At 38.0% G+C, this 21,212-nt stretch overlaps 1 protein-coding gene across 6 annotated transcripts in view; it reads left to right on the top strand.

The window, feature by feature from the left end:
* The window catches only part of Cdk14 (cyclin dependent kinase 14), a 614,076-nt gene that overhangs the window by 506,174 nt on the left and 86,690 nt on the right, over window positions 1–21,212 (top strand). The window contains exon 14 of one of the 6 annotated variants that reach the window (XM_048785431.1): window positions 518–10,998. The exons of the other annotated variants lie outside the window; for them this stretch is intronic. The gene's annotated coding sequence lies outside the window, so the exon portion shown is untranslated. Of the gene's footprint in view, window positions 1–517; window positions 10,999–21,212 lie in introns of those variants that run through there. 6 annotated transcript variants of the gene reach the window in all.

Genomic DNA, 21,212 nt, shown 5'->3' with positions numbered 1-21,212 from the left:
ACTTGTATTTGAACAGAGTGATACCAGACATACCCCTCTCTTGAGCTTAATTTTCCGGTCATTCTGAATTGACATAGGAAGTGCTTGGTCACTGTCTCCTTCTTCTTTTACTGAATTCAAGGAGTAAGAATGGCACTTCTCTTTAGACATATGTTTTGTAATTTTCCTGAAACAGTAGGTACTCTTTTCAATCAAGCAATTGATCTTTAACCCCCATTAAATTCATAATAAATCTATGAATATCTGTCTACTGTGTTAAAGAATTTGATTCAAGTGCAAGAGGTTCACTGTGTGCATACCTTGGTGACCCTCTCCCCTCCTTTTAGCATGTTTTCTTTGCTAGTCCAAAATTATTTAAGAATTGCAGAATGATGGAAAAATGGCTATAGAGAATCACTACTTGACTCAGTCATTAAGCAATGCTTTCTTAAAAGTAGTCTGTCAAATAAAGAAAATAGAATGCATTGATTGCTCAAGAAAATTTAATTAAATAAGGTAAAGTTGTTTTTTTTTTTAGGAACCAGATTCTAGACAGAGCTTGGGGCACCAGACCCCTGAGGAGTTCTTCAAATCCAGTTCCTGGTGCCCATGAATCTGCATTCTAGGAACTCGAAGGGATGTTGATGCAGGTAGCATTAGATATTGAATTCCCCAGCAGATAATGTAGGAATTATAAATTCATGCGATAAAATAATCAACTATTTTGGGTCAGGATAAAGACAAACTAGGAAAATAATCAGTGCTTCATCACATAAAATTAAGCAGTTCCTTGTTACTTCCCTTTCTCCTGCCCTTTCTTCCTGCTTTCTTTCCTCTCCCCACCCTCTTCCCTCCATCCTTTCTTCTCCTTCTTTCCCCCTCCTTCTTTCTTTCCTTCCTCTCTCCCTCTCTTTCCTTCCTCCTTTCACTTCTTAAAGAACGGAGTTGTGTTGTCCAACATAGTAACCACTAGGAATATGTGCCTATTTAAATTTTAATTGATTTCAGTTAACTTAAATAAATTCTTTCCTCAGTAGCAGTACCACATTTCAAGTGCTTGAAGCTGCATACAAGTCACCACTTTTAGGGTGGTACACAACATTTCCAGGATCACAGAATGTTCTACTGGACAATGTTGGTGAAAAGCATTTCTCTCACCTAAGTTTTATGAAGAGGAATCAGAAAGAGAAAACTGAATTAAGTAAAGATGTGTTTCATTTCCAGATTAAGTCCCATTGTGTGTAAGGAGGAGAAAGATGAGCAAAGAGACAAGAGCCAAAGTGAGAGGGATAGAGATGCACAGCTGAGAGTGTCGGAGCGCTGTGCAGACACACCAAGCCTAGTGCCCACGGGGACAGGAGAGACTGAGACAGAGCTGGTGTCAGAATCTTTCAGGAGAAGGTGACCAGGTCAGGCTTCCTCAGTTAGCAGTGGTCTGTGAAAAGGAGGATGGGTTGATAGTCTAAGTAGCCTGGCATGTCACTCAGAACCTAACAGTTGCTTTAAGTTTATCTGCCATCTCAACTCTGGAAACTGTTCCTGGAGAAAGAGCCACCTATTGCTCTCCTCCGTGCTGTGACATTGTGGTGGCTCACTTTTTCAGTCTCTACATCAACTCACATTGCTTTCATCTTCCCTTCACTTTGTGGCTTCAGCTGACTTGTTTCTGCTTATTCATGGATCCTGCTCATTGTCATTTCTCTTTGTCCCTCTGCCTCTGGGACAGTCTGCCACTGAGTTCTTTTTTCCTCAGATTGAAACCGTCCTAGAGAGCAGCTCTGATTGCTGTAGCCATCATCATGAGCACGCAGAGAGCAAGGCTGCCGTGTCAGTCACCCCCATATGAGTTTCTGGCCTACCGTGGGCTGTTGTAGGTCAGTCTCGGAGCCCTGGTGCCATCAGCTGAGCTGTGAATGGGGTGGACAACCTGTCCTTAAGGACCCCTCAGAAAAGGGCTCTGGTCTTAGCCATCCTGGAAGCTTTTATGAAGCTGAAAAGCACCTTGCCTGGCCTGTGTACTGTGAGGTAAAAATCAACAAGTATAGAGGGAAACCCCATTTTTAACAGAGTGATAATATCTTCATTGAATGACATTTAAGATCTTCACTGTGTCATATTTTGGGCTATTGACTAAAGACTTTTAAGTCATGTGTTTTCTCAACCATAGACACAAAAGCAGATGCCACCCAATAGAACTTATCACCATATAAAAAATTCAGCTGTTAAATCTGGGGTTCTTTCTAGTTTGGGGGTTTGGTGTTCGTTTTTTGTTATTGTTGTTTGTTTTGTTTTTCCCTGAAAGAACTGGTATTTTCTTCATGACCCTACAGATATTTTTTCCTATCAAATAGCAACGCTTCTATCATCTTTGTTGCTTCATATAGTTGACAAAAGATGCAAAAATAGTAGGCAGAAGGAGAAACAAACCCTGATGTTCCTCTCAGGTGTTATCTGAAAGCATACCTGGTTGATGTCATTACTCCCACATTATCGCAGATTAAAAAATACATCTTACTTGAGAAATTGACAGTGCTTTAAACCACAAATGCGTAGTGTACATTATGAACACAAGATCGAGAAGAGGCCAGAATATTGTTCAGTTTCCCGTCTACTTCCACCCCTTTACCTTAGCTTCTCCTCTATCCTAGGAGATAGCCTAATAGTATTCTGTGTGTACTGTGAGGTACAAATCAGGATCCTTTCATGTCCTTTAAACTCCAATGCAAAACAGTAGACTATAGAAGTTTGTCTCTTCTATAATCTTCTCCCTTCTCTGCCTCAGCATCCCTCCTACATCTCCCCAACCCTGAATGGGTCAGCAAGGAACTCTCAGGCCTTGACTACCTAATCTGCTTAATGACGGACTAGTCTTGTTACAAAGAAGAATAAAAATAAAGTTATTTTATTTTCACTCAGAGTGTATTTATAAACTACATAATTTTTTACATCGACACGACCTCAGGTCTACAGAAGAGTTGCAAGAATAACATAAAAAAAAAAAGTTCTGAAGCCCTTTTCTTGCTTTCCCCAAATGTTCACATTTCCCCTGTGTCTGCTGTCTGCTTCCCCATCGTCATTCTCTCCCTTTTTCGTCCCCTACCTCTGCACACACAAATGTGAACACACACAGTTTTTCTAAACCCTGTATGTTATTCACACGAAGCTACGTTGACTTGAACTATTTCATTGTGTTTTTCTTAAAAACAAGGAATTCAGAATGATGTTTTTTTAAATTAAAAATAGTGATACTTTTTGGCCTTGCTTTTCCTCTTCCATCCTCTGATTGAGGGTTCTAAGAGGCAAAATGGCTAAAAGAAAGGAATCTGGTTTCATGCTCCACAAAGTGATTCATCAGCCTATGCATCCTCAAAAAGTGACTATATTTTTGTGATTCAGCATTTCCAGATTAGATGAGTTTTCAATTAGGGGGGGCCAGGGAAAATAGCACTGTGGCTTTCATCTTCTGGTTTTTTAAAACACAGATTGATTTTTTTTAGGGACTATTTAGCCTACAACATAATATGAATGAAGGATTCTTATAACTTGTGGCCACAGGATGTGGTGTGGCCCGTAACCAAGGTATCCACTACAGTGCTTGGCTAAACTATTAGAGTTAGCATTTACCTATAGTACATGGCTATAATCAGCTCAGGTGTTCTATTTTTCCTTTTCATTTAATGGTGATTCTTATGAATTTGGGATACAGAGGGAATCATCTATGTCCTAAGTGCACTATATTGTATTATTAATACCAGGACAGCAGCTGAGTCCCAGTAGACAGTCTTTGTGGTCTGCTGGTACTCTAAGAAGTGTCTGAGCATAAAAGGAGGCTGTTTGAGTTGAAGTGGGCTGATGGTCTGGGATGACATTTGAATGCACAGAGGACAATGTCTAAATGACAATGTTGAGACGGGAAGGCAAAAAGAAGCTAGAAACTATTCCCATTGTCCCACAGATGCTCATCACTCCCAAGATATTCTTCAAATGGGAGCTTTGGGTAGAAATGGGGAGGAGAATCAGGGAAAGCCAGTCATTAGAGCCCTAGGAACAAAAATACAGAGTTTCAGGTCCTTAGACACATTAAAATTTTAGACAGAGAGCAAACATAATGCTATAACAGAATGTATTTCAATAAAAAAGTTAACGTTTTAGTTAAATTATTACAAGTGTGATTAACAAAATGTTTGCGATGCTCTGAGATGCTTCTATGAATAAAGCTTTTAAGAACATCAAATTAGTTGTGCAAATGAATAATTTACTCAGTCTCTTTTGGAATTTGGGATAGCTGCTGCTGCTGCTTCTCTCTCTCTCTCTCTCTCTCTCTCTCTCTCTCTCTCTCTCCTTTCTCTCCCCTGCCCCTCTCAATATGCTACATAGTCAAAGGAGTAATTTTCCAACAGTGCTAGAGTTGTTAAGATAACATTATAGATTAATCAAAGAATTGCTTTTCCAGCTAAGGAAATAATATACAAGGTCTAGAAAAATAATAATACAAAAGTTGGAGAAATTGTCAGAAATTCCTGTTATAATGAGAGTCACCATGTATGCTGAACACGGGATTAAATACTGTACTGTTTGCTTCCATACATGGTTGAATTTTCTCCCTGTAAAATATTACCATTCTTTTAATATACTTTGCATTATGTATAGTGCCCTTGGATTTTTAATTGCTCTGGATTATCATTTTCAATGTAATTAGTAAAATGCCCTCAGTTACATGAAATAATTGCTGGAAGTGGGGCTATTGGCCTAATTGCTATAAATGGGGAAAGATCTGTGATTATCATGTGCAATTAAATCATGTACAGTATTTATTTTACATTATTACATACAATGGTGTAATGATAACACGTAATTATGTTGTATCATCTCTTGGTCAACAAATCTACTCCATATAAAGATACCTAGAGTTGAGACACATTGCCAAATAAACCACCTACCGGATCTTTCTTCCTAAAATAATTGAGTTATTCTGTGATCTGGTGACCCACTATGTTTAAATGTAATTAAGTAAACTGATTCTGTATAGGCAGAATAAATCTAGAAGAAAAAAAAATTATTTTTTACCTCCATTAATTCAGAATGCCCAGATTATCCTATATTGTTGATGTCAAGAATTTAATCCTCCCTGAGCCTAGTACTAACATCTACTGTACCTGTTTGCTTTTATATGAATGTGTAAAAGTCAACACCCTTAACTAGTTGCAACATTCAAAATATGCCTAGGAAAAAAAGAGAGCTTTGCTTCACTGTGACAAACCTTATAATCATCCCTAGTTTACAAATGCACACTTAACGAGCTTATAGCACATAATTAATTCTGCAAAGGATACTGTTTGACAGAGTGGGATTATGAGAATTGCATATTGATAGTGGCAGGAGAAATAAATCTATTTTCTCTGTGTAAGGTGGGGTATTCTTGTGTTCTTTAGAAACTGGCACATCTCAGAGGTGTTGCTCTCAAAATGATCTCAGGATGGAAAGAAATCAGTAATTACAGAGCCAGGCATTCAGTTGTGTCCTAATTTTCCCACCAGTTTTTCAGTGTTTCAGCTGCCTCAGAGACTTAAAGTATTCTCATTAGGTAGCTGCAGAGGCAGCCGCTTTGCTGACTCCCTCATTCTCTCACTGGCTTTTCCTTTTTTTTCCCCCTTCCATTCCTGCCTTGGGAGTGACTGTGAAGATCATTTGCTGGAATGATTGGCAGGTTAGAGGATTCGATCAGATGAGTTCCTCTTAGTGCAGGTCAAAAAGGCTAGTTAGCAGGAGCTGTCGAAAAATGCCAGCAGCATTCGAAATGGGAAATGTCATGACTTCCAGGCAGGGGGTGCCACCTGGAACAGAAAGCCCTCAGCTCATTAGCAAGTTACAGGATGCGGGCTTAACTGGAGGGAGCAGGGAAGGAAAGATAATACCCAATAGGGAAAATGATTGTGAAGTGGAATTGATTTCATGTATAATTTGTTTATCACTAGAGGGGACAAATGCTGTCCTTCTGACATGAGCGGAGGAGTGTGGACTATGAATGAAGCAACTTAGCATAATCTCCAGGTTGAGCTTTGGGTTTAAAGAATGCAAACTTCTTTATTCTTAACTGTGGAAATGATCAGGTCATGTTACATTAATTAAAGCTGACACACACTCAAATGTTTTATCTGGGCAATTGTGGCAATTCGACAGAACCGGATAGAGATGGGCAACTTTAGAAAATTAGAGAGATACCCCCCCCCCTCGGCTAGTGTGGAAGACTAGCTCAGTTGCATACTGAATAACAGGACCGGTGTTTATATTCAGTGGTAGCTAGGCTGCACACATCAAACCAGGGTTCCTGATTCACATGTGATCTCATTGATAAAGGAGACCATGTGCCTTTTGGGAGATGGAGATCTAATCCATGTTAAAATATATATGTATATTTTAGAATATGTATCATATTTTGGTACAATTTAACCTCTTGTTTTTTAAAGGGGAAGCTCTCCAGTTTTAGTTCATCTAGACTTTAATATCTAACACAAAGTCAATAATTTATAGTAGCCTTATTTACAAACAAAACTAAGAAGGTGCCCTTATAGAGAAAATCAGCCTGCAACCTGTAAAAAGAGAACAGAATGACAAACAGAATAATATTTGCTAGCATGTACTCGCACTAAGCTCCAAATTCAAAGCTTCTAAAAATGCACTAAATCGACCTTGGTGTAAATTCTTTTCCTACATAAATTCCACTAGAAAATGCATTTTCTTTTGATAAAGAATTTTTATGATATCATTTATCTTTTGCATGAAGATCTTCATCTTGTTACTGTAAATCACAAATGCTACAGCTGCAAGTCTTTCTGGCTGAACACTGAAAGATGTTTACTTAGCATCCAGATTCTGGTTAAAATGTATATTTTCAAAATGTCTTTGCCTTCAGTTTCTCTTTTCTCTTAAATATTGAGACATTTTATCAGGCAGTTATTAAATAGCCAAGGCTTGTTTTATCAAGCAGCCTTAGACTGCTGTCTAATGTGAATAAGAATCTTAAAACCTCCCAGTCAAAACACTGGTGCAAAATTCATTCTGTTCTATATTCAGCATAAAAAGCTTAGCATTAAGCTACTGTATATAGCTGTCAAGATGTACTGCATTAGTTCTGTCAAATCTAAAAATTTAAACATCAGTGTGAATCCATGAATCCATCCATCCCCTCGTTTGGGAATTTTATTGTGCGGTCTAGAAGCTGGCCCTGAATTTTTTTTTCCTTTTTTTCTTTCTTGCTTTTCTTCTTCTTTTTTTTTTAAATAAAATGCTATTTGAAATTAACCTAAAGTTCTTCCACAGTAACTCAATTTATTAATACTTCACAGATTTATTATTAGAATAATAAACTATTTTGACAGAAAACATTGTCAAATTATTGTTAATGAAAGAATTAAGGCTGGGGGTGTAGCACAATATTAGGGCACTTACCTGGCACGCACAAGACCCTAGATTCCATCCCCAACATCACAACACACACACACACACACACACACACACACAAAGCAAAAAACAGGAAACAGGACTTGGGTATAGTTGTCTACAAGTTCAATTCCCACTATTTAGCCACATATGAGGCCCTCACCTCTCAAAACAAGCAAATTGAAGATAGCAAGCTGCATGGAGTGGGGGGGGGGTGAGGGGTTTGCTCATACCTGGTCTCACCACCTACCCTTTTCTTTTTTCCTTGACCCCAGCTCTGCCTTTCAAAGTCAGCATGTGTTCACTGACTTCTTAGATTTGCTGGTATTTTGTATTCTTCTTAATTTACCTCCTCTCCATTGATTAATATAATCTCTGGCACATTTTGACATTCTTATATTTACCATTCACTTTGTAGAACCTCTCTACAACTCTATGGACTGAATGACTATATGCTAAAATTCTCACCTTCAGGTTTGTGGGTTCTCAGATAAGTTCCCCCAGGTTCTAAGGAAAAGAAATGGCATCCTTACAATTGCCCTATCAGCAGATCCCCAAGTGTGACCCATATACCCTGTAGTTCCCTAAGGGCTCTATGGGGTCAAAACTATTTCTATAAGAATGATAAGATGTCCTTTGCCTTTTTCCCCCTAACTGTGCACTAGTAGTAGAAAAGCAATGGTAGGCAAAACTGCTGGCTCCTAAGTATGCTCAAGTAGTGACTCAAGACTCTTCCTGGGCACTGGATTTTTCACCACCATGTAATTGCAATTTAAAAAAAAAAAAAAAAGCCAGTTTCACTTAATACTGGTTTGATGAAGAAGTAGAAATTATTAACTGCATTAAATCTCTACCTTTGAGTAAATGTCCTTTTCATATTCTGTGTGACTAAATGTTATATTTGTGTAAATTATTTCTACTGTGTACTAAATCTGTGCTTATCTCCTGGGCAGTTGTTTGAGTTGCAAGCTAAACTAGCTGCTTTTGTCCTGCAACATGGTTTTTATTTGAAAGAATGATGAACAAACTATGGTTATTCAAACTTGGATACATGATTGAAAGATATATTTTCTCAAAAATGAACAAAAACTAAGTCTGCCATTCTTGGAAAACAACCCATATTATTTTCTGTCAATGAGGATATTAGAACTTTAAATGGAAAGTTAGAATTTGAGGAAACTATAGGAAACCTTTATGTGCCACCATGAGATGGATAGTTTCTGTAAGACTTTTCTAATGAGATTGGTAGTGACTTAAGAAAATGTGAGTTTTTGATACTGTATAGTAAAATGTGTCAACATTTGAGAAATCTGCATATCTCATTGAATCAAAATTTTTCAAAAGACCAATGCATGTTATTAGCAAAATCATGCATGAGTGAAATAGTCACTGAAGACATAAAATGAACTAATATATTTTAAAGTAACAGTGTACAAAGAGTTTATTGGTACAAGTTCAGATTCCCCACTACAACTAACCTTTAAAAAACTACCAATTATCGAGTTTTGTTGTAATATAAAGAAATATATATTCATAGTTACTTCAAAAAGATTATTAAAGTACACTTTCCTTTTCCAACTATATATCTGTGAGATATGGATTTTTGTCATTTGCTTCAACCAAAACCAACATATTACAGCACATTGAATACAGAAACAAATAAGAGAATCCAGCCCTCTTCTATTCAGCCAGGCATTAGAAATATTTACATAATTGTAAAGCAATAACATCCCTCTCCTAATTGCTTGGGAAAATGTAGTTATTTTTATTTTATGTTAACATGTAATGGTTTTTTAATGAATTGTTTTCAGATTAACAATTTTAATTTCAAATGTGGTAAATATTAGCAGCTATAATCAACATAAGCAGACATTCCTCAGAGTCCTCTGTGAGAGTATGAAGTGTTCTAAGGCCAGAGAGTAAGAGCAGTTGCCCGGTATCTTTAGTGTTATATGCTTATTCTGACATATTAATTATGCTCATAGAATTTTTCCCCCTTAAAGAAATTGCTACTCAATGCAAAATAAAATAAAAAAAAAAACTTTCTGGGGTACAACAAACAAAAGTTTGTGTTCATACAAGTATTATCTGAAGTCATAATGAAGTGTCATCTACTACAGCCCTGGATGTTTAGTAGAACAATTCTTAGAAGCCTTTTAGGAGATATTAATTTGGAGGCTGGGACTTTTCCTTTTTTGTATCCACTAATTTTACCCTTTCAGAGAGAGCCACTGACCATGTGATGCTAAGTCATCAGGCCATTTTACATACATATTTAGAAAGGCTTTCAGCAGAGCTTTGATGAGACACAGCAGAAACAGGACTTCCTGTTGGGAAAAAGGACTAGAATCTTTCCCTGCCCATCTGCTATGAAGTATACTTGGATGTCACCTCTTTTTACACACTCATGTCCTTCTTCTGTTCCAGGAGCCCGTCCAGGGTACCACATTGCACTGTGGCCACATCTCCTTAATTCCCTCTGCTCTGTGATAATTTCTCCAATCATCCCTTGTTTTTCATGACCTCAGTGCTTTTGAGAAGAGCCACTAAGGTATTTTGTAGGATGTCCTTCATGAGGTTTTCTCATGAAGGGTACACTGGGGTGATGGATTTTGGGGAAGACTGCCATTGAGAAGAATTGCCTTTCTCATCACATCATGTCAGGAAGCACTTGATAGCCACATGGCTCACATTGATCACCAAGTTAAGGCAGATGAGGTTCTGTAGTCAAAGGGAGAAATCCAGGAGAAATATGAAGGAAGCAGGAGGCCGGGATAGGTTCTCAGTCAAGTAGAAGGAACTCAGTATGGAGACTGAACTGAGGACAGGGCTGCCTAATGTCAGCATATGGAGAGAGAGAGAGAGAGAGAGAGAGAGAGAGAGAGAGAGAGAGAGATTACTTTCACAGCTCCAGCTTTTTAACTGAAAATGGGTGGAAATGGAGGAGATACCAACAAAGGGGAGAGTGAATTACAAACCCTGAGATATTGAGATATTGCAGTCTTTGACTCCAGTGGTGGAATTTGGCATAGTATCTGACACAGTGAGAAATAGATTTTGTGAACACAAATAAGTATATGGCTATTCTTCAAACATTGGGAATGAAGAAAGTTTCAGTCCCTCTATATTGAAGGTATCTGTTTGTCTGTCTTCTCCACTGGAATCTAAACCTAAGAATACAGGAACTTGTTAACTGTTTTATCTTCATTTCACTCTTTCTCCATCTCTTAGCATCTCTTAACATAATTTATTCCCATTAAATATTTAGCCAAATTAGTGAATAGCCAACTGTCTCCCCCATTTATAGTCTTCAGTCTTTCAGCAAATATTTTTAGAGCAACTAAACCACATATTGGTGCCACGTTAGGCAGTAATAAAGAGGACAGTTTCTACCTTCCAGACCCCACAATTCCAGGGAACAAATAAAAAAACTTAGATTTCAGGATTATGAAGGTTGAAGTAGAAATCTGCAAGAAGCTGCATAGGAAAACAAACTAGGGAAAAATTAATTGTGCCAGAAGTTTTGCCAAAGGAAGATATTCTGAGCAAAAGGAGTCAGGTTTTTGCATAAGCATGAAACAAAGGAAATAATAAACACCAAGCAGGAAGCCCTGTCACAAAGTACAACATCTTTCTGGAATGGTCTGGTGGAGGACAGAGTGTGAGAGTGAATAGAGATGGGACTGAAAAAGCAATTCCAAGCCAGATTGTGAAGGGTCTTGAATGACAGGCTAAACAGCTTAGATTTTAATGTGATTGCCCATGGGAAAATGTGTATGACTTCCTGGTCAGACTCAGAAGAATGAAAACATCTTAAAGCTGGAAGATCCTTTAGAAATCATTTAACAACCCTGAAAGAAGATGTGGTATTTGTTTCGTTTCTTTGAACTTATCATGGTAGATCATGTCTTGAAAATAAGTAAAGAAAATTCACAAATTTCCCGTCACATTTCTATCTAACAAAATGTTAGAAATTCAGCCACCACTTACTCATATCTTTGGCTGAAAATCCATTCATCCTCCAGCCCTGAAATTTTGTGGCTCTATCATGGGTATGGTTCCTTTATTATGCATTTATCAACGTGTACACAATATTTTTCTTGAAAAGTCATGCATAAATTCTTTATTTTTAGTTAAAAGAATGTTCACATGTCTTTTTATAAAATGACTAGACTAACAGTCTCCTTAATTTCACTTTTGTACTTTTGTGAATATGTAGAATTTCATATATTCAGATACATTGACACCACTTAGGGGAAATGGGGCGAAAAAAAAAAAGTGAGATAAATAGTTTTCCAGGGATAAAAATTTAAGATCATTTTTAAAGTTGAAAGAAATGTTTAAGAATTCAGTATCGTCATGGTTTTGCTTGTAGTATGCTAAGCACGCAATTGGCATGCAACAGTGTTTTCATGAATAAATTCATAGTGATGCCTATGAACTTTAAATACCTATAAGTGTTAACTAGTTTTCATGCCCAGTTTTGCCTAAATCCAAATAAATTGTAAAGTGTCTGATGATCTTAAAGTGTGTCTAATCAAATTCTTAAAACCACCTTAATGTTTAGTAATGCAACAACTTTTTTGGCAATGATTATAATGATAAAGGAAGCATGTTGATGTGAGCAAACAACTAGCATGGACTAGATTATACATTAATTATTAAGAATAGGAAAAAAAACCTCTTACATTTAAAAAAATAAATACAATATTCTGAACAGATTAAATATGACACAGCCTTGAAAATTATAGTTTTTAAGGCAAGTTATATGGACAAATGCACAAGATAATGTAAGAAAAGTAGAATATTTTGTTTGCAAGAATAAAATTATATGTGGGGAAAATGACGAAAGAAAATGCATTAAACTGTATGCCTTTGAGTTAGCAGAGAAAAGAGTTTTACAAATTGTATCATACAATTAGGAAAGTTAGTTAATGTCCCGTTTTGTAGCCATAACAGGCTGCCACTATAATTCCAACTTTGAATTGGATGAGTACAAGTTCTTTGATGCTGTCTCATGCCCACACTCTCCACTGCATATAGGTGAGAAAGAGTCAGATACCCAGCCAGCTAACCTTATTTTACATTCACCGGGCATTCTGTAAGTTAACATTTAAAGTATTTTCTGTTCCCCCTAAGAAATCCTGCTAAATTAACACCAGGAATAGCAGTATCCAGACGATTAAGAGACAGCATGGGATCATGATTTAGCCAAAAGCAAAGAGAAGAGCTAGAATAGTGTTTCAGCATAAGAACTGGGGACTTCATATTCTTTACCTACTACTTATCTCAGTGGGCTTTTCAAAGGGCTGGTTTTTAGAGTCTTTTTTAATGAAACAGTATGCACTTTCCTATGCCAAGACTAACTCCACAACAGTGCTGTGTGGATCGAGTGGATGGCAATGTTGCAGGAAAGCCGGGCCAACTTTCCTACTTGACCCACATGACTGTAGTGCAGTGGCCGGTGGCTATGGGAATCTTCCAGGTAGATGATCATCACCTTACCTCATTCCCCATACACCTCCTGATCCAACAACCGAACACAGTGCCCAGTGGTTCATTGCCCCACTTGTCAGGACCTGAAACCATTTGCAAGAGGGCAGAAATTAAGATTCTCAACCTCATTTCTGTCTTGTCTGGGGCTTAAGGAGAAAGAAGAGAAGCTGGTGAAACAAAGTTATTATTATGTTTTGTTTGTATTCCTTATTTGTAATGCAGGGTGAAAACTGATTTGGAGAAGAATCATACATTAAGAAAAGGAATCTGTAGGACTTTTATATCATGTGTATATACAGACATATCTGGGGACCAAAACTGGCTTATTATATGGCCATTTTACATACACCCAAATATATCTAGGTTCGTATTTACATATTTATATACATGTATATTTCTGCCAACAGAAACAATTTGTTCATTTTTAAACCTCTTTCACTTTTGTGACTCCCCCCCACACGATGCATCATCGTTCAGTACACTCTGCCTTTTGAACTGTTTTCCTGTAGTCTGCAGTTTCCAACTTCATTCCATCTCTCTATGAGAAATGTTACCAGGGAGGGACAGAAAGAAAAAATGGTGGGGGTCAGGGATGAGGGGGGTGACTGAGAAGAAGGCAGAGGGAGGAAACTGCTGAGGGGGAGAAAAGATTTAAATAAGAAGTAGAATGAATGCTTCACTTGTTGGCTTTTAGCACAATTACCATACCTTCGGAAATATGCAGGGAATAGTTAATTATGACTAAATGAGCCCCTTTTAGAGGCAGTGGCAGGCCCAGGGATCTGACTGTCAGGCTGTGAAAGATGCTGAATTGGAAGGCTGGTCTCTGTGTCAAGCAGCGGATGGTCTGCCGGGGGAGCCGGACAGAAAAGATATCTGGGTAAGAGTAGCCTCCGTCAAGGGAGCCACACAGAGTATTTGCATACTTTTCCTGCAAAGGGGGTTTAATCCAAAGAAAGAAGGAGATTTCAGTATTGTCATTCTGGCTTTGTTCAGGGTGAAGAGCAGAGGGAAATCAGCTGAAGGGGCGTTTCTCAAAGCCTTGCTCTCAGCCTTGAGGTTGTCCTGGTAAAGTTCTGTTCTTGAGGGTTGTTTGCACACTATTGTCTGTTTGAAGATCCTCTAAACCCAAAGGGCTCGAAGTATCCCCCTTTGCCAGCACAAAAGAAGGGAATTTGTGTGGTAAAAATGACTAGTGTTGCGGACTGAACCCAAGCACCCTTTGTTCTTACACAGAATGCTCTGAAGTCCTGAGGATGTCTTTAAGGGTGCAGACTGAGTGAGTTATACCATACAAGCTTTTGCAGGCCAGAAAACAAGGCAAAATCAACCTATACTTAAGTTTTTTCTTTACTGTCTCAGAGGAGTCCTTACCTTAAGGCACTTTGCAAAAAACAATGTAGGCCTTAAAACACAATTTTTGATCAGCATGGATCACTTTTGCCCCTCTTGCTTATGGAATTTTCTGTTTGTAGCCGTTTGCATAAAAGTGAGGCAAACCATTTGGACCACTAGGGTAGTGCAAGTTTTCTCACCTTTCAACCAGCCTTATCTTTTATCTGATGAGATGAGCTTATGATTTTGGTCTGTGTCCAGTGCTCAAAATTATGCATTCTTTTCTCAAATGTGATGTGCTGCATGGTATAGAATGGTTTGCCCGTCACAGTAAGATTTTCTAATAATCCACATATTAATAATGAGGGGTGTGTGTGTGTGTGTGTGTGTGTGTAGTATCTGCTTACATAATAAGTCATCCTGATATTTATGGGCTAGAAATCAGGACTTATTTTAACTTCACTATGTGGTTTGAGCTAAGTGCCCATAATCCCTATAGTTCAAGAAAACATGTATTAAAAACACAAACTCTGGGGCTGGGGTTGTGGCTCAGAGAGCACTTGCCTAGCACGTGCAAGACACTGGATTCGCTCCTCAGCACCAAATAAAAATAAATAAAAATTAAGGTATTGTGTCCAACTACAACTAAAAAAATATATTTAAAAAAAAACACAAACTCTGAGTTTATTTTTTTGAAGCAATGTGCTTGTTTATAAGTACTTTTAAAATTTCTGTTTTTCCACATAAAACTTAATGCTTCAAAAAAAGTTGGTATCTTAACATATTTTTATTATACATATACACACACAAAAAAAAAAACAAAAAAAAATTCAAAACATACCAAACTAAGATGTAAATACAATGTGACATTGGAAGTTGGAAAAATATGTATGTATTTATATATAGCAACTAATTTGGCCAGAGGGTTTTTTTTTCCTTTGTTTTTTTTGTGAGGATATCATTTGATCAGTTTATTTTTATGGTTCTTGATCCGTCAGCTATATTTTTGGCTCATTGCAAAACCTTCATAGAAGATTCTCTATACAAATGTAAAATAGAAATAAGTAATGAAAAATGGTTGTCTAAGAGTCTGGCAGGTCAATATCTGTCTGAGTTTCAAAATAAAGCCCAAATGGTAGCATGTAAAAATAAGAGAAAGCTTACTTTGCAAGTCTCTTGAGCCAGCTTCTGGGAGACAAGGTGTGTCTCCCTCACTGGTTGAAGTGTTAGGAGTTCTTTCATCAGGACAGTCACATTTGGGGGCTTCCACTATTGTTCTATTGCTAGTGGGTGTGGATGACAGGTGAGGCTGGGAGCTAAGATGTTGGCAATGATCAGAAGAGAGCTTTCTGAAGTTATAAGTGAGTGGATAAAATGGGGCTTGCTACTTTCCTGAATTTGTTGTTTTTTGTTATGGTTGAGATGCTTGTCTGTGATCTAAGTAAACTCAGCTTTGCTGGAAGTGATGCATTTCTTTCTCCTGCTTTGCATTTTTCCCTGTGAGAAGCGTGTCTGAATTGGGGGGACTTGAATATACCTCTTTGTTGCTGAGCTTGTCAAGCACGGCACTGTGTTCTCTTTCCCACCAGGAAGGTCAGGCCACTGGGGGCCAATCTGTTTTCTGAAATGAACCCTACTGTCTGTCCCTGGTGTCTGACAGATTGAAACAGTTGTCTGTGTTACTGTGCTTTTTAATACTGTTTAAATGCCTCCCTTTCCAGGAAAAAGGCAATATATGTAAGCTAGATTTTAAAAAAAAAAACACAATATTTTTTGGAAATGAACTTTGAATGTTAATATTTATATAAAAGGAAAATGTAATTAACTTTCTAAGAACATATTTACAGATCCAAAAAGTTAGCATATGCACTGCTACTCCCACCCCCCACTTTCTCTCTCTCTCTCTCTCTCTCTCTCTCTCTCTCTCTCTCTCTCCATATATATATATATATCTTTCTCTCTCACCAAGATAAGTCTTCACTTCTGAGTTCTATTTTTAAGGACGTGTGTGTGTGTGTGTGTGTGTGTGTTTAATTGGAGTAATAAAATTATGAAGTATGGAACTGTTTCAATAGTAGACTTGTAGAAGTGAGTGTCTTTTGTTCAGTTAGAATTCAGTTTCATGTATTTTGATCAGAGGTAAGTATAAAGCCTGAAGAAATTTGTACTGTGCCGAACCTCCCTTCAATACTCTCCAGATAATTGAGCTAATTAAATCTTTACCAACATTAACACAACTCCAGCATTCCTTGGACAGTGGATAATTATTGCATGAACATGGCAAGCTTAAACTAAACAGATGAAAATAGAGTTCTGTGGAATGGGTATTGAGTTTATTCCTTATTCATCTTTTGATAAGGTTTAATTAAAACTGCCTCTCTCCATTGTGGTGAGAATGAATGTGCTTGTTTTCTTAGTGAAAAGCAAATTATTCACTTCAGCCATGGTTCAATAATCAAAGCCTTTGCAAAGTTTTGGGTTATAGTGTAGCTGTGGGGATATAATTGCTGCAATTCTGTATGAAGGCTTTATCTTTTTTTGTGACTTTCCCTTATTTATTTTTGTAGAAAAAAAAATTTATAAAAGCCCATTTTGTGATTTGGACTGATAGTACATTTGTTTGAAGCTTTGCTATAGGTTTACAGTGGCTAGATTTTCTTAAAGGTATATTTCTTAGAATCTCTTGCTGACATGAAAGGTGAAAAGGGTTAGACATTTAAATAGATGGCATTCAAGACGGATTTTTTTTTTATATTAGTAAAGAAAGTTTAGTGAAACTTTAAATTCTGTGGCTGCCACTGCATTGACATAGCATGTTGACAGTTTTAGGGTGGAAAGCAGTAGATGTTGGGAATTCTTTCTGCAAATATATATTTGCATTCTTTTTAACTTTCTTTAAATACACAAGAAATATTTTTCTACATTGTTATTTTAAAGGGAGTGTGATTTTCCCCTTAGGTTAGTGAAAAATTTGTAACATGAATAGATTTTATGCGTATTAATAATAACTTAGCAACACATTGTCATGACTCTGCTATGATTTCTTTTCCTTTCTTCTTTCTCTCCTTTCTTAATATAAAGTGAGAGGTAACAAAGATATAAGATATTTTATGGAGCCAAGGACAAAAATAAAACATATCTTGGGCAGGGACTTGAGTGCAGATGAAATCTCTCTTCTCCACCTTTCTGCTGCCTCAATTCTGGGCTTCCCTGCTTCTCTGGTCCTTGGGATGGAAATAAGGTCGACTTGTCCCATGATTTGTCTGTCAGAAGAAGAAATCAATCATCACTCTGGTCAGCATTCCAGCTGCCTACACAGGGGATCTGCCTGTCTTAGATCAAGTGGATCAACCCTCCAGTCAGGTTCAAGAACCTTCTCTTACCATTTCTTGCTGCATTTTGCTTCATCAGCTCCTCAGGGAAGGGGAAATGCAGTTCAGAGCAAGTGTTCCTTCATCTGTAGAATTATTTTGAGGATTAGATCATCGAATGCAGTGTTTTATAACTCTCTTAATGGATAGTGATATCAATCTAGTGGGCTGGAAATAGTATTTCTTAAGTGGATTAGACTAAATGGGAAAGAAAAATGTCTGAGATGACCAAATATAGCAAAAATATGTACTGTTTCATGAATTTTTTGTTTCAGGTGTGTGTGTGTGTGTGTGTGTGTGTGTATACACATACACACACATATGTGCACATACTATACGGAGTCACTTAATAAAATGTGGTGGACTTTGTTTTCTTTCTTTTTACTTTTTTTCTTTCTTTTTTTTTAATTTTTTTACAGTGAGTTGTGGCCAAAACAAGTTTCAAAGCCATGACTGCTCCTCAGATCCCCTTCAAGGTTTCTCCTGGGAGACAGGCAGACGGGGGAACTCTGGGCAGGGCTCCAACCCCATCACTCTCCCATCAAAGTAGCTCCACTTTAATCTGCTTTACACTTTGTTTCCACCTAAGATATTTTTTAAACAAAGGATGCAGTGGCCAAAAGTTTGAATGAATGATTTCCCAGCGTCCTTCTTGGGATTTTTAGAGCTAAGTACAGTAGCCACTGGGTCCAGAGCAGTCATTACTTTGGTTTTCTGTACTAGAGGGGGTTTGGGAAACCATCCAGCTTCAGTATTTTGGCTTCCTTTATTTTCTTTCTGAGTCTCTCTAAATAGAAATGCTGTTTCCCTCCCATAAAACACCTTGGGACCTAGCATATAACCAAGATAACACTAAATCTGAATGGACTTTAAACAGCCTCATAATATAAAGTAGAGGGGAAAAGCAAAAAGAAACGACAAGACAAGATGGAAGGACAACAGTGACCTGAGTGAGGACTTGGGGAGCTCCTCACATGCTAGAATGAGGCCCTTCAAGAACTGGAGCTCATGAGAAGAGGCCACCTCCTTAGTAGAAATAAATAGTAAGAGAACAAAGACTATGTAAGAAAATAAGCTGATTTCTCCACAAACATATTCTATATGACTTCCTCTGAAAAGTTGAAATTGACTTAGCAATTGCTTTCCCTGTCCTTGACTTTGTGTAAGGGGATCTAGGTGACCCAGACTCTTCGGAAGCCTTAACCTGATGTGGAGCTCTTTTGTTCAATTATGAGTTCTGTGGTATCTCTGCAAAAAACTAAGAAACAGTGATGGGCTTCCTTTATTTTTACCTGATATTTGTTAATGGAGCTTTTGTTGGTCATTTATTGCATTAACATGAATCCTGTTTATGCTGGACTTCTCCTGCGCAGGCGGCTCTCCCTAACTGGGAAACTGTGGAGTGGGGATTGACATCTGGCTTATACCAGCAGCCTGCGCTTGGAGACTTCCCTGCCTCACTTACCAACTCTGTGACCTGGGCCAAGTCTTAACTTTTCTGAACCTCAGTATTCCTAACTGTGCATCAGGAATAGGAATAGTGTCCATCTGGTCAGCTTGTGAAGGTTGAACAGGATGTTAAGCATAAAGTAGTTAGCACAGTGCTTGCTTGATCCATAACAAGTGTTTAGTAGCTATGATGGATTCCAAATGTCATGATGTCTATGATAAACAAAAGACAGATTAGTTTGAGATTTATTGAGATACAATAACTATTTTGGGGGTGTTTTCCTTCCATTTCCTTTACCTGAAGTGGAAAAAAAAAGGAAAATGGAAAGGCTAGACAGCATGTTACAGTACAACATGTTACTTTATACAAATGATCCACAATGATCTAATGATCTAAGGAAAAACAACACAGGGCTAAGTTTGGCAAGTCTTGAAGGGGATGAAGAAAAGGGGGTGGTGGAAATTGTGAAGAGACATGAAAGATTTTTTTGTTTGTTTGTTTGTTTTTTAATCAGTACAAAGCACCAACATAAAGACTGAAGGTGTTGTATGCAGGAGATGTGAGAAGGTACTTGAGTGAGGCACAAAAAGTAATAAAGTAGAAGCCATCTCTGAGGAAGATTATTTGAGTGCCATGACCCTCAACAGAAATCCTCACAGGTAGTCCTGTGATAGAAATGATACAGGCTAGACAAGAAAAGAATGAAAATCACCTCCACATTATGAGACTAGCAAATTAGTCGGTGGTACCTTCACTGGTGACATCAAAAAGTCAGAAGGGGCAAGCAGTGGGTGAGGATAAGTTGGCCAACTCTGGGATGGAAAATAGAAACGTCCTTTAGATTGGCGCGTTCTCTCTCTCTCTCTCTCTCTCTCTCTCTCTCTCTCTCTCTCTCACACACACACACACACACACACACGTGCATGCGTGTGTGTGTGTGTGTGTGTGTGTGCATGAGCAAGAAAGAGAGGGTGAGAGACAGAGGGAGGAGGAAACTAAAAGTAGAACTGAAGAGCTCTCTGGGTAAACACAAAGAGCTGGGTCACTGTTTGCTAAGCTGTGGATAGAGGTCAGTGCCAACAGCAAAGACAGTGGGGTCAGCAAAAAGACAGAAATGAGCTACAGGTGCCTCCCAGTTACAAGCCAGTGCTTGTAACTATAACTAATTATAGTTATGATGTATTTTTTCTTATTTTAAAAAAACCTGTGGAGGTAATAACTGGACACCTGTAACACATACTATTCATACACCTAGTATTTGCTAAGAACAGCATTTTTAAATCTCTAACAGCAAACTCTTAAAACTATGTAGATTTTAAATAAAAATACAGATTTTTTTCCTATTTATTTTATTTTTTTTCTTTTTTTTTTTAATTTTTTATTGTGGGTTGTTCAAAACATTACAAATTTCTTGACATATCATATTCGACACTTTGATTCAAGTGGGTTATGAACTCCCACCTTCACCCCATACACAGATTGCAGAATCACATCAGTTACACATCCATTGATTTACAAATTGCCATACTAGTGTCTGTTGTGCTCCGCTGCCTTTCCCATCCTCCACCCTCCCCCCTCCCCTCCCCCTCCCCTCTTCTCTCTCTAACCCCTCTACTGTCATTCATTTCTCCCCCTTGTATTATTNCCCTCCTCTCTCTCTTTCCTATTTATTTTAAACAAATGAAAAGAAGCCCCTCTGAGCACTCTCCATCAGCAGTGGTCAGCAAGGACTGAGTAGCTCTGGAAAGAGCTGTGACTGAATGGGCCACATCCCTCCACTCTTCATCTTCCTGTCACTGGGGCAGAGAAGCTTCTGCTATTCGCCTTCACCTTTTTATTATTGTTTACCTTCACTAGAGGAAAAGAAGAGTGAAATATTTCTTGTAAACTTGTCTCTGTCTTTGTTTTGGTTTGGATATGTCTCCCAAAAGCACATGTGTGAGATAATGCAGGAAGGTTCAGAGGAGAAATGATTGGATTGTGAGAGTCTTAACCCAATCAGTGAATTAATCCCTAATGGGATTAACTGAGTGGTGACTGGAGGCAGATGAGGTATGGCTGGAGGAAGTGGCTAATTGGGGGCGTGGCCATAGGGTATATATTGTGTATCTGGAGCTGGAGTCTCTCTGTCTGCTTCTTGA

Source organism: Marmota marmota, unplaced genomic scaffold, assembly GCF_001458135.2.
Source record: "Marmota marmota marmota unplaced genomic scaffold, marMar, whole genome shotgun sequence".
Classification (NCBI taxonomy): Eukaryota; Metazoa; Chordata; class Mammalia; order Rodentia; family Sciuridae; genus Marmota; species Marmota marmota.
The sequence above is the reverse complement of the archived record's forward strand: the minus strand, read 5'-3'. Positions and strand labels throughout refer to the sequence as shown.